At 46.4% G+C, this 12,569-nt stretch overlaps 1 protein-coding gene across 1 annotated transcript in view; it reads left to right on the forward strand.

Moving 5' to 3' along the window:
- LOC139064481 (uncharacterized) overlaps positions 1-12,551 on the forward strand; it is a 33,094-nt gene extending 20,543 nt beyond the window's left edge. Inside the window, exon 2 of the mRNA XM_070547807.1 lies at positions 11,656-12,551. The gene's annotated coding sequence lies outside the window, so the exon portion shown is untranslated. The remainder of the gene's footprint in view (positions 1-11,655) is intronic.
- The last annotated feature ends 18 nt before the right edge of the window (positions 12,552-12,569 follow it).

Genomic DNA, 12,569 nt, shown 5'->3' on the forward strand with positions numbered 1-12,569 from the left:
CGATGCATCTATGTGCAGGATGAAAGGGTCCTCAAACCTGGGATAAGCCATGACAGGTGGGTTAGTCAGAACATCTACCAGATAGTCTAGTGCTTTTTGGTGACTGTCACTCCATATGATTTTTTTGGTGGGCGCAGCATGTCCCGCCTTAGCTGACTGCGTTGGTGTTTGGTTGATGTCCTCTGAGAGTAAATCGTACAAGCACTTTGCATGTCTTGAAAAATCTTGCACATAACTTCGATAACACCCCAAAAATCCCAAAAGCTTTCTCGGCTCTTTGATGTTTGTTGGAGGGTTGTTTTTTAAAGCTTGTACTGCTTGCACCTCTTTTTCATCCATTTTGTGTCCATCTGCTGAAATGATTTTGCCCACATAGCGGACTTCATTTTTGAACAAGTCACATTTATCAGGTCTTAGTTTTATCCCCCAAGCCTGCTGGCGTTTGAGAACTGTTCTCAAATCTTCAATATGCTGTTCAAATGTTTGACTGTACACCAAAACATCATCTAAATATGGAGTACATATTTTGTCCCTCAAGCCTTCTAGACTTTCCTCCATACTACGTTGGAATGCTGAAGGTGCATTGGTAAGCCCAAATGGAATTCTATTCCATTCATACAGCCCCCAAGGTGTTGTAAAGGCTGTGTATTTTTTTGAATCCTCGTTGATTTCACCTTGATGGTACGCTTTACCTTGGTCGAGCACACTGAACCACATATTGCTGCCAAGTCCATCAATTATCTCCTGTATTTGCGGTATAGGGTGCCTGTCTGGAATGGTCTATTTATTGAGACCCCTATAATCGATACACAGTCTCAGGCTTCCATCCCGTTTCCTCACACACACACACTACTGGTGAAGCGTAAGATGAGGTTGATTTGCGAATAAAGTCTTTCTTGAACAAGTCCTGAATGTGATTTTTGACTTCATCATAGAGAGCACGAGGGACCGCGTTGTAGGATTTGGCCACAGGAATCTGGTCAGTCAGTTTAATATCCATTTTCAAATTTTTTATGTGGCCAATTTCCTCTTTGTGTTTAGCAAATGCCCCTGACTCCTCCTTCAACATTTCCATGACAGCTGCCTGCTGCTCTGTGTTAAGGTGGCTCAGACTGACAGGTGGGTTCCAAGGCTCTTCAGGTAAGCTAGGTGAGTTGTCTTTTTCTCCAACTGAACCTAGCTGAGCTTTTTTTAGGTTCATGGGAAAGGTGTGTGTTACTCTCTCTGTTACCTATAAGGGTTTTAGCTGGCAAAACAATGTCATGTTTGGTAACATTAGTAAAATAGATCTTAGCTTTTCGGGTCTTGCCTGATACAAGCAGCAGCTGGCTGTTAAATTTCAGGCCCTCATCTAATGACAGGTTTCCATCAGGCTCAAAAAGCATTTCACGTTGTACTTTTGAGCCTGTTTTAACGGAACAACTAATGCCATGCATCTGTCCACTGGGTACGACAATAGCTGTCCGTCCTGATCTAATCGGGTAGGTAACTGTCTCACTACTTGAGGTGTGGATAAGGTTCAAAAGTGCTCCCGCTTTGCCTGATCCCACTCTTAGTGAATTTCTGAGTAAAGACACACTTTCACTGGACTGAGTAGTGTCCCTTTTTATCAGTTCCTCAGTAGCATTAAAACCTATTATTGGTTTCTGCATCACATCACGAATTATTAGAATTGGAACCAGAACTTCATACTGAGCAGAAGTTTTCCCTTTTGGGTCACAAAGGCTAAGGCTAACTTCTACCCAACCCTGGAAAGGAACTTCTGATCCATTCACAGCTCTCAGGTCTAAAAGCTCATTCCCACTTAGAAGATCACTGATTGGGTGGACTTCTAAATCAGGTAAGTTATCTGACTTCCAGCGTGCACTCATGATTGAAACTTGGGCCCCCGTGTCCCACAGGGCCTGTGTTTTACAGTTGTTCATTTTACACCATACTAGACACTTTTTACCCACTAGCTGCGCTACTTTTCTTTTTTTGGTACTCAGATTAAACATGTTTTGTGGTTGGTTCCTAATTTTGGGATTTCCTGAGCTTGTTGGTGATGCCTGAAGTAACCTTTGGGCTTTGGGAATGTTGTCACATTGGGACATTGGTGCTGAAGCTGTGGCTTGTCCCGCAGTCACAGCCCCTTCCAGTTTCCCTGCTTCTGGGCTCCCCTTACTTTACATCCTTTTGCCCAGTGAGAGTTACTGCCACACTTAAAGCAATGGTCACAGTCCCTGTTTTCTTGTTGACATGCAGCGCACCGCCTTTTTGGTCTCTGGGCTGACTTTCTGTATGTCTTAGTTTGCCCATCAGAGTCACTCGACCTATCCTGTTGAACCGTTTGTACAAGTGAAGCTACCTGTCCTGTAAGTTCCCTGATTGCTAAATTACTTAGCTGGCTTTGTGTCGGGTTGGCTTGTACACGGATCAGAATGTGCAACATTCTGCTCAACTACATTTAGTCCTGTTCTAAATGATGACCTGTGGGCTTTTGCCTTCAAAGCCCTTTCGCTTTCATTGTACTGTGCTGTTTGCATTTTCATTAACAAGACTTCATCACTGCTGTTTTCATCCTGTAAATACAATCTCATTTCTGCTCTGACATTATCATTTAGTAGTCCCGTTCTAATAGACTGAAAACACTGACTCTGAACAAGTTCTTTGTTGAACCTTAGGCTGGACTGGGCACGCTCAGATGCAAAAAGGATAAGTCCAGGACTCTAATCAGGAACTCAAGAGGTGTTTCATTCGCCCCCTGGGTAGCCTTGGTTAACTGCTGATACAGTACTGTGGCATCCGTTTCTGCATAATGGGCTTTTAGAACTTGTCTCAAACTGGTCAGTGTGAGGTTTTCCTTCCCCTCCAAGTAGCTCCTTAGCTTTAACCCAGGACTGATGGCACGCACTACAGCCTCCACGATCTCAGCTTCAGAGTAGCCCTTCTTCAATCCGCTTTCCATCTGGTGCTCCAAGCTGCTGAAGCTCAGTGTGTCTTTAGCTGCTGACTCACCCACATGGCCACTTATCCTGAAGTATTTTCTGAATCCCACTGATGAAACGTTGCAGCCGCTGTTGCCCATGGAGTCTCTCCTTCTGCGCTGCATTTCGCTGTCTCGCGAGGTCATCATGGCCGCCTGGTGCTCCGCTGATGTCCCTTGAGCTGGCTGATGCTCCAGCGTTGTCATCGGACCTGGCCGCCGCTCCAACAGCGCCCCCTCTGCTGCGAGTCGCCCCTTGTACACAGCCTCCGCCGTCCTTCCCGCTCCGTCTGAACATAGGCATCAATTTAACCGGGGACGCCGGGGACATGTCCCCGGCAAAATTTGTGATTGGCAGCTGTGTCCCCCCCACTTTCAAAAACGCCTGCTGATGAGGATTTTTGTTTTACCAGCTCAGATCTTATACCAGGGGTCTGCAACCTGTTCCCATCAAAGAGCCATTATTACCCATTTCCCACGGTAATTCTGGACGAACCTTAATAAGCAGTGACTTAAGTGAAGCAGGCAGGTCGCGCTAGAAAATTTCGTTTAAAAAGACGTCATAAATGTGTTCTCCCGTCATTTTTATTTCTAAAATATGAAGTAAAAACTCACAATTTAATTTTCATTCATTTGTCATTAATATGTAGTCTACACCCGTGCGTTAAGTGGACCATCTTCCAGTAAAAGCAAAGCTTCCAGCCCACCTCTCCAAATGCATAAAATGTGCATCAGCCGCTAGTTAGGCGCGCCGCGCGCACCATCAGCTACGTCAGCCCAGACAAGAGCAGAGCAAATAGATAAAGAATAGAGGAGAATTGTGTCTGGATGTGGATGGAGATTACATTTTACATCAGCCTGATCATCATTTAAATACGTAAACCATCACCTGGCTTCTAGTCCACGCTGTCAGCATTATTTTAACTGGTGTGTGTGTGTGTGTGTGTGTGTGTGTGTGTGTGTGTGTGTGTGTGTGTTCCACTTCAAACACTGGTCTAAGCAACCAGACCAGTGTGTCCAGTAACATATTAATGTTACAATTAAACAGTTTCACTTCATGTAGGCTAGGAACGTTTCACCTGCCGTGGCCCGACCGCTCCTGCTCCACATAAACTTTGTGCGTGATCAAACGTCTCTACGCGTCATGCGTCTCCATATTAGAGACGGGAACAAGCGCTGTTCAGCCAAAGTTTCATAATTTCATAAAAAGAACATTTTTCCAAGTGACACATCCCTCAGAGAGACCGGGTTTCCAGACTGTTTCAGTGGGAGGAAATCTTATCGCATGCGCCAGTTCTGTGCTGCGCTGCGAACCCCAGATCTTCAGCTCACTGTCCACCGTGGGCGCTCCGAGCCGCGCTGAACACAGTGTCTAGTATAAAGCTCTGATGTTCTGATGGGAATATTTTACCTCCGCGATGTGCGTTAACGATTAAAATGTCAGCTCATCCATGCGCATCAGTGTGCGTCTGGGTAATTCTTTCAAACCAGCCAACATCCTTGAGTTCATCTGTCAAAATAAACAGTCAAATGGAAATATATGTAACCTGCCGTTTAACTGTTTTGCATTCCTGTGAAGATTGTTGCAAAGAGAAACAATTAAACTTGATTAACCCCAGAGCCACCCAGAGCCATGCGGGAAGATTCCTCCCACTGAAGCGAGTGTTTTCCAAACCCTGTCTCTCAGAGAGACTTGTCGGTTAGAAAATGTTCCCTGATGATGAAACTTTGGCTGAATAGTGCTTGTTCCTGTCTCCAATGTGGCGACACATCCAGGAGCCGTCTGAGGAGAATCCCAGAATCTCACATTGTCTTCAGCTCAGGAAGCGCCTATGATTACGCACAAGCGTGACCCGTCAACCCGGTCTCACAGTAAGACCGGGTTGGACCTGTTCAGGTTTACGCAGACAGTCTTTACATTTAGAATTGGCATACAGATGTAAAATTAATGCAGTAAAATATAAAGCATTTTATTTAAATATCCATTCATTATTTTACAAGCACAGAGAGCCGCATCAGATGGATGGAAGAGCCGCATGCGGCTCCAGAGCCGCCGACCCCTGTGCTAGCCTACTTTATTGTCCCCAGCAATTTTTAAACCCCACTCAAGTGTATGGTTATTGTCCCCAGCAATTCTGAAAACAAACTGACGCCCTTGCGTCTGAAGATAACGACTGGGCCACCGCTCCCGCGCTGATAGCCGCTGACCGTGCCTCCACCAGCGAAACCAGCTCATCATTTAGCTCCAGAAGCACCGACATGCCTTCATCCTCCCGCTGCAATAAATCTTCTCGTTCACAGAATTGGATAATAAGCTTAACGAGAGCTCTGCGGGTTTTACTCTTAATTTCTTCATCTTTTTTTTCTGTAATATCACACAGTTCACATACTCTGAGCAGCTCTTCCACGGATAGTCCACATAACTTCTGCCCTACCTCCAACAAAAAATCTTCACGGTCCTCAGACATGCTTGAACGACAAATAAGACGAAAAAAATACTCTTACAGTGTATCCGACCGGAGAAGCACACCTTGCGTTGTGCTAGCTAGACTGTTGCTCTTCGTTAGCATTAGCCTCCTTTTTCTGGCACGCTCCGTCACCGTGTCTCTCTGCAGTCTTCCAATCCACTATATGAGGCAGTCCCTAAAAGTGATCTCGGTGGGACCTCCAAAATGTTACACCACTCCAGGACAACTTGGTGTAGAAAAACCGAGTTTTATTGGGGACCTCAGAACCATGTCATCATCATACAGATCCAAGCATGTTAGAGACCTCTTTTTCTTCTTTTTTTCCCATTCCTTTCTGCACTGTAACTGCCCTCTACTGGTGAAAATGTGTAACAGCTTAACCAGAAACAAATGTAGCTGACTTACTTTTCAACTCTCAACAGGTTTATGCAATGTTTCAGACATTTTATCTGTACACTTTACCAAGTGCTACATTCGCTTTCTTTTGTCTCTGAGTGCTTCCTTTGTAAACATGTGAAACTGATGGAGACAACTCCTTTGCTTGCGACTCAAACCTGTCAAACTGATCTCTCAAACCTCCAATGTAGTCCCTCAAGGATCTTACCAAATCCACAGCTTTGCACAAGTCTAGCTCCACAGCCTGCAACGCTACACTTGTCTTTTCAAAGCGCTGGAGGATGAAATGCCACACAGGACACATGAAGGCAGTTTCAAGTTTGTCCAGTTTTTTATCAAGTGACCTGGCTTCATTTCTAGTTGCTGCATTGTGGTAAGTGTCATGTACAATATTCTTTAAAGATTTCTGAATGTTTGCATAGTTTATACATATTGCTTGTGTGGCATCTGCATGCGCAGCCCAACTTGTGTTAGAAAGTGACTTCAATGTTTCAATGCGCTTATTAGCATTGGGCTTGAGTCCAGCTGTCACTATGTTCCACCGTGCTGTTGACTTGGAGCAGAAGTTAAAAAGGTTTTGCACAAACTGGAAAAAATCAGCTGTCTCAAAACAACAGTTAACACTGTTGACCCCAACCAAATTCAGGGTGTGTGCTGCACATGGAACCCATTCAACAAGGGCATTGACTTCTTTTATACGTGCCTGCAGTCCTTTATATACTCCTGACATGTTGGCAGCATTATCATAACACTGCCCCCTACAGTTTGCAATGTAAATGTTCATTTCTCCCAAAACCTTGAGTACAAGCTCACGTAAAGCTTCCCCAGTATGGCTCTCTATGGGAAGAAATTTAAGAAAGCGTTCCTGGGAGTGCCCTTCAGGTGACACATATCTCAGAATAAATGTTAACTGATCAAGGTGGGAAACATCTGGTGTGGAGTCAACAGAGATCGAATAGTATTTGGCCATGTTTACTTCACCGACTATTTCAGACAGAACACGATCACCCATCAGTTGAATAAACTCTTCACATATTTTAGAAGACAGATATGAAGGTGTCCCTGCGCCTGCATTTCCATATTTCTCTATGTGAGACTTCAAAAAGGGATCAAACTCGCTGATTAACTCCAGAAGGCCCAGGTAATTACCATTATCAGTCCTGCCAAAAACATGACTAGATCCTCTAAGAGCAAGTCCTCTCTCTGCCAAAAACTTCACAACAGACACAAGTCTTCTCAAAACTTCAGTCCAATATGCACTCTCAGATTCAAATTGTTTTTCCAGCTCTGTATCTATCCTTCCAGCAGCTGACCCATATGTTAGCATAGCTTTTCTGTGATGTTCACTGTTTTCATGCTCTTTCATCCGGTTTGTGGCATGTTTCCAGTCACTGAAACCAGTTTCAAAGCACTATTTGCTTTTAGCATCACTGAAAATGCAGCATGCAAAACAAAACACAGCTCCGGTAGATGGAGAGAAAAGCAGCCACTGTCTTTGGACATACTCACCATTGGCGAGTCTGCGTTTAAAGTGCGATCTGGAGAAGAACCGCTTCTGCTGTTTGTACACTCGTTCGGACGCTTTAAAATTTACGTCCATGTGTTGGCAGCTCTGCGGTCCTCGCTCAGCCCAGTAGGCACGCACAGATGCATCACATTTTCCCCAGCAAGCTGGATTAGTACTGTAACAAGGTTCATCCAAAGTTTCAATCCGTGGCCCAGACGCACTTTCGGTCGCCAATTTTCCACAATCACTCTCCGATGGGAAAAGATAATCCATGGAGGACGTGGTGGTCTCCGATGCCTCCAGGTCGAGCGTCTCTGCTGCCGGAACATCAGCCGCGGATTCAGCCGCCAACTTTCCACAATCACTCACTGACAGGAAAAGATCATTTGTGTTGTTGGTGGTCTCAGCAGGTGCTGTCGGGTCCGGCATCTTTTTTTTCCTCTGCCGCTGCAGATTCAACCGCCAAGCTTCCATATTCTCTCTCTGGCAGGAAAAGATAATCCATGGTGGACGTGGTCTCAGTAGGTCCCCCCGGGTTCGTCGTCTTAGCCTTCTCTGCAGCCCCGGATTCTGCCGCCAATCTTCCACAATCATTCTCCAGCGGGAAAAGATAATCCATGGTGGACGTGGTCTCAGTAGGTCCCCCCGGGGGTTCGTCGTCTTAGCCTTCTCTGCAGCCCCGGATTCTGCCGCCAATCTTCCACAATCATTCTCCAGCGGGAAAAGATAATCCATGGTGGACATGGTCTCAGCAGGTTCCCCCAAGTCTGGCGTCTTTGTTTCCTCTGCAACTGCTAGAACATCAGCTGGCCGAACTGAAATGCTGCTAGCAAAGCTAATGTTTACAGAACGCAAGGAAGATCCTGCAGCTCCATCTTCGCTCAGTGGTTTAAAAAAACCTGTTAGCTTGGGTATTTTCTTAAGCACCTCTTTGTCGCGTTCCCCCTTTTCCTTCTTCTTCTTTCTTTTTAGCGCTCCACTATTGTATTTTCTGGGTTTGTCCGCCATTACGAAGCACTCACTGTTCAAGCCGCCGCACACTGGGGTGTGTCAGGCTGCAAACGCCCACCGTGAAGTAAAGAGTGAAAAAACTTGGACCAATTATAAGCAGTCATGACTCATGATAGATGTTTGCCAAAACAAATCCCAGTGCTTCTCAGCTAAATGGTACTATCTTGTTAGAGAATTACATACAAAAATAAAAATGCATTTTGGACCGAGGGCGGGGCCTCCAGCACGCAGGGGCCCAGGGCTGTAGCCCAGGTGAGCCCATGCGAAGGTCCGGGGGTGGGCGGCAGTGTGGTGGTGCGTCGCTTATTGAAGACTGCAGCCAGGTCTCGATAGGGTAGTGGCGGATTGGGCGGTAGAGGACCAAGACCACCAGCTGGGGGGCCTGCCATGGACGGAGGAGGAGAGAGGTGGACCTGGCACTGGGTCCCCCAGCCTAAAAGGCGGTTCTGGGACAAGGACATCTGGGGGTCGTGGAGACGGAGCCAGGGGAACCCCAAGATTAGAGGAGAGGAGGGAGCGGAGATGATGAGAAAGTGGAGGGTTTCCCAAAGGCCTTGGAGGACCATCTGGAGTGACTGGGTTCGGTCTTGGACAGGATAGGGCTGGAGAGGTCTGCCGTCCACCGAGGTCACCGGAACAACTCATTCCAGGTGAGTCAGGGGGATCCGTAGGCGTTTAGCCAGATCCACATCCATGAAGTTGTCGGCGGCCCTCTAGTCCACCAGAGCATGTACCTGATGTGAGGTCTCGTCGTGTAGGAGGGTGACAGGAAGGAGGAGTCGGTAGGAAGAGGTAGAGGCAGAGGGTGAACCCGGGATGAGCTACCCCGATACTCAGTGGGTTCCTCCGTTTCCCGGCCGTAATGGGCAGTCCAGGTGCCGGTGGTGGGGAGAGCCACAATAGGCACAGAGACCCTCGCGCCACCGTCGCTCTCTCCTCCGGGGGAAGGTGGCCTAGCTGCCTAGGCTCCTCAGTAGAAATGGGTCTGGAAGCTGGAGTTGGTGAACGAGGAAGAGGTCCGTGCGTTCTGAGTGGGCGAGTGGATGACCTGGGTCGAACCAGAACCCGTTGGTCAATGCACAACGCCAGGTCGGCAACCTCATCCAGGGTCTCGGGCAGTTCTCTTCCCGCCATCTCGTTTCGGATGTAGGGCGCCAACCCCTCCAAAAAAACAGCTCGAAAGGCAGAGTCATCCCACTGTAGTTTGGCCGCGATGGTGCAAAACTCTGACGCATAGGCGCACACAGAGCATTCACGTTGGCGGAGCTTTAAGAGACGTGCTTCAGCCCCCACTTCCCTACTGGGTGGAACGAAGGTCTTCCTGAGGGCGGCCACAAAAGCAGCATAGTCATTGCAGGTAGGGGATTTAGAATTATAAAGAGCAGCGGCCCACTCCTGAGCGAGTCCAGAAAGCAGGGAGGTGAGGTGCGCAACCCGAGAGCGGGCAGTGGGGAAGCGTCCCGGTTGGCACTCGAATTGCATATCGAGGGAGGCGAGCAGACCATCTGGGCTCCCAACCTCTCCATTCCACCTCTCCAGTAGGCTGAACTGCGGCTCCTCCTTAGGTGGAGCGAGGGCTTGCTGCCGGAGAGCATTGAGGGATGTTGTCAACTGAAGGGTGAGGTCGGTCAGGGAGTTCACCTTGGTGTTGAGCCGATCGACCAAGGCGTGGAGCTGAACTATCTCCTTCTTCATTTGCTCAAACTCCGCTGGGTTAACGGACTCAGTCATCCTGTCAGACTGGTCGGCTGGATACGGGAGTTGAGCTTGTGGAGAGCGTTGTCTCACAGACGCGGAAGCGATAGCGTCGGTGAAACGCCGGCTCTCGGTTTAATCTAGGAATCCCCGAGCGTTCGAGCGTCAATGAAGTGACACCGAAATGTTGGGTTTTCCCGAAGTAAGTAAGAACACTTACTGTGAGCTGAGAGTTCGTACGATGGATCGGTTGCTTGGAAACTCTGATCATAGATCCGAAGAAACGATGACTGAGTGGTGAGCTGGGGAGGCGACTTCCGTATATAGTCGCAGTTCGTGACGTAGGTGCGACGTGGAGGGAATCCCCGCGAGGGGCATGCTGGGAGTTGTGGTCCATGGTGGAGGCCGGCTAGCTGGGAGAGGCTGGTTTGGGGACTTGGGTTCTGACACCTGACAGCTGTGGGCCCTTAGAATCTTCCTAATCTTTCACCGCTTTACGGCGCCCCTGGACGTTACTATTGTCTAACATCATTTTTTTGAAAAATAACCGTGTGACCAACACAGAAGGAAGACACTGAGAGAAAAGCTGTGTTGTGACCACAGGTAAACATCTGTTGAATGTCAGCAAAAACAAGCCCTGAAGTCCTATGAATCCATGATAACAGACATGCACGTTACTCAAACTTTGTTGTGGCCTTATATGATGCTTGGAAGTGTTCTTTTTGTTTTTAAGGGACAGTGAAAATGATGTTGGAAAATCAAAAAGTTAATTATTGTGCATTTAATGGAGGTGTAAGAAACCCTAGTCCTGGAGAGCTGCTACCCAGCATGTTTAGAGGCTACACAGCACTAACACACCTGATGATAATCAGCAGGTGATTAACATGCCTCTGTAGAGCCTCATGAGCTGCTGAAAATGGAATCAAATGTGTTGAAGCAAGGAAACCTCTAAAATGAGCTAGATAGTGGCTCTCCAGGACCAGGGTTCCCTACCCCTGCTTTTATGTGTGAGTGACTGGATGAATGACCAGCGGTTCACAACTTTTTCCCACAAGCACCCTCTTGTTTGTGTCCAACATGAGCCAAGCACCTTACAACCACAATCCCTACGCACCCACGCACATCAAAAGTGAATGATTCTACATTTTATAAATCCATAAGGGTTGTAACTCTAATACACAGTGTTAATTGTACAATTGTTTGTGTCCTGAGCAGTTTATAAATTTAATTTTTAAAAATATCATCTTTAGAACCTCACAACTTCATCACAGACACAAGTGTGTGGACCCCCTGCAATCTTGTGGAGAACCCATAAGGGTGCCAGGTACCCAGGGTTGGGAAACACTGCTATATATGGTTTAATGGAAATAGAAGCCGTTTACTGTTTGCCCCTCTACTCATTTATTTGGTAGTACCTATGTAAAAAAAGATCCATTCCATCGGTATGTGACATGAGAAGATCTAAACACGTGTACTGATAATACCAATGATGTAAATTTTAACTGATCATTTGTAGTAAAGATTAACAGTTATGGCATGAAATTGATGACAAATATTGTAATGAAGTGCTCTGTAACAAAGGTTATGTGGATGCATTTCTTTGTCCTTGTTAGATTCAACGTGGAAGTTGTTCAACATGGTTTCACACGCTCTGCCTTGGAATGACTGCCTTCCAGATGCCAAGCAAAAAGACACCTTGGTGTTGTGACATGTGCAAACAGCAGCATGTAAACAACATGTAGGTGTTTGGTTGGAAGTGTGAACATGGAGTTGTACTGGACAAGACAGCACAGCTTCAAATTTATGAGCCGAGGACTTGATTGTCCTTTGTTTACATAAGAATGATGATGCACATTAAGGAAAGCAGCGCAAACGTTTCTTTCATATGCAAAGTACTTGTATTTTGGAATGGATAATTTATTATTTACAATTAGTGTCATTGTTCTCTATGTCACTTTTTTACTCATATCTGTCAAGTACTTGTATGTGTGTGAGGGAGGCCTATATGCGGGTCTTTGTTTTGTAAGTCTTAACACTGAGGTGTACTCTACACCACAGCATGACTGAAATGTTGTGAGACTATTACTTTACTCTGTCTACATCATCTGTTTACATAAGCATGATGATGGATATACTGACTGTCCCACAAACTAGGTACAGGTCTAGAGGTGACCGGGCTTTCTCGGTCTTGGCTCCTTCTCTCTGGAATGAGCTTCCACTTGATATTAAACTGTCACCGTCGCTGCATGTTTTTAAGAGTCGTTCGAAAACTCATTTTTATCGTTTAGCTTTTATGTGACTTGTATGCTTTTATGCTCCCTGTTTACATTTTGTATGGTGCTTTTATGTCTGTATGTTGTTTTTATCTCTTTTTTATTCTATCTGTGTTTTTACTGTATTTTATGTTCAGCGCCTTGGGCTCCTGCAAAGGCAGTGGAAGGTGCTGTACAAATAAAGATTGATTGATGATGCACATTATGGAAAACAGTTTTCACTTTTGATTCATAAGCAACGTATTACTATTTTG

Source organism: Nothobranchius furzeri, unplaced genomic scaffold (assembly GCF_043380555.1).
Source record: "Nothobranchius furzeri strain GRZ-AD unplaced genomic scaffold, NfurGRZ-RIMD1 Scf031, whole genome shotgun sequence".
Classification (NCBI taxonomy): domain Eukaryota; kingdom Metazoa; phylum Chordata; class Actinopteri; order Cyprinodontiformes; family Nothobranchiidae; genus Nothobranchius; species Nothobranchius furzeri.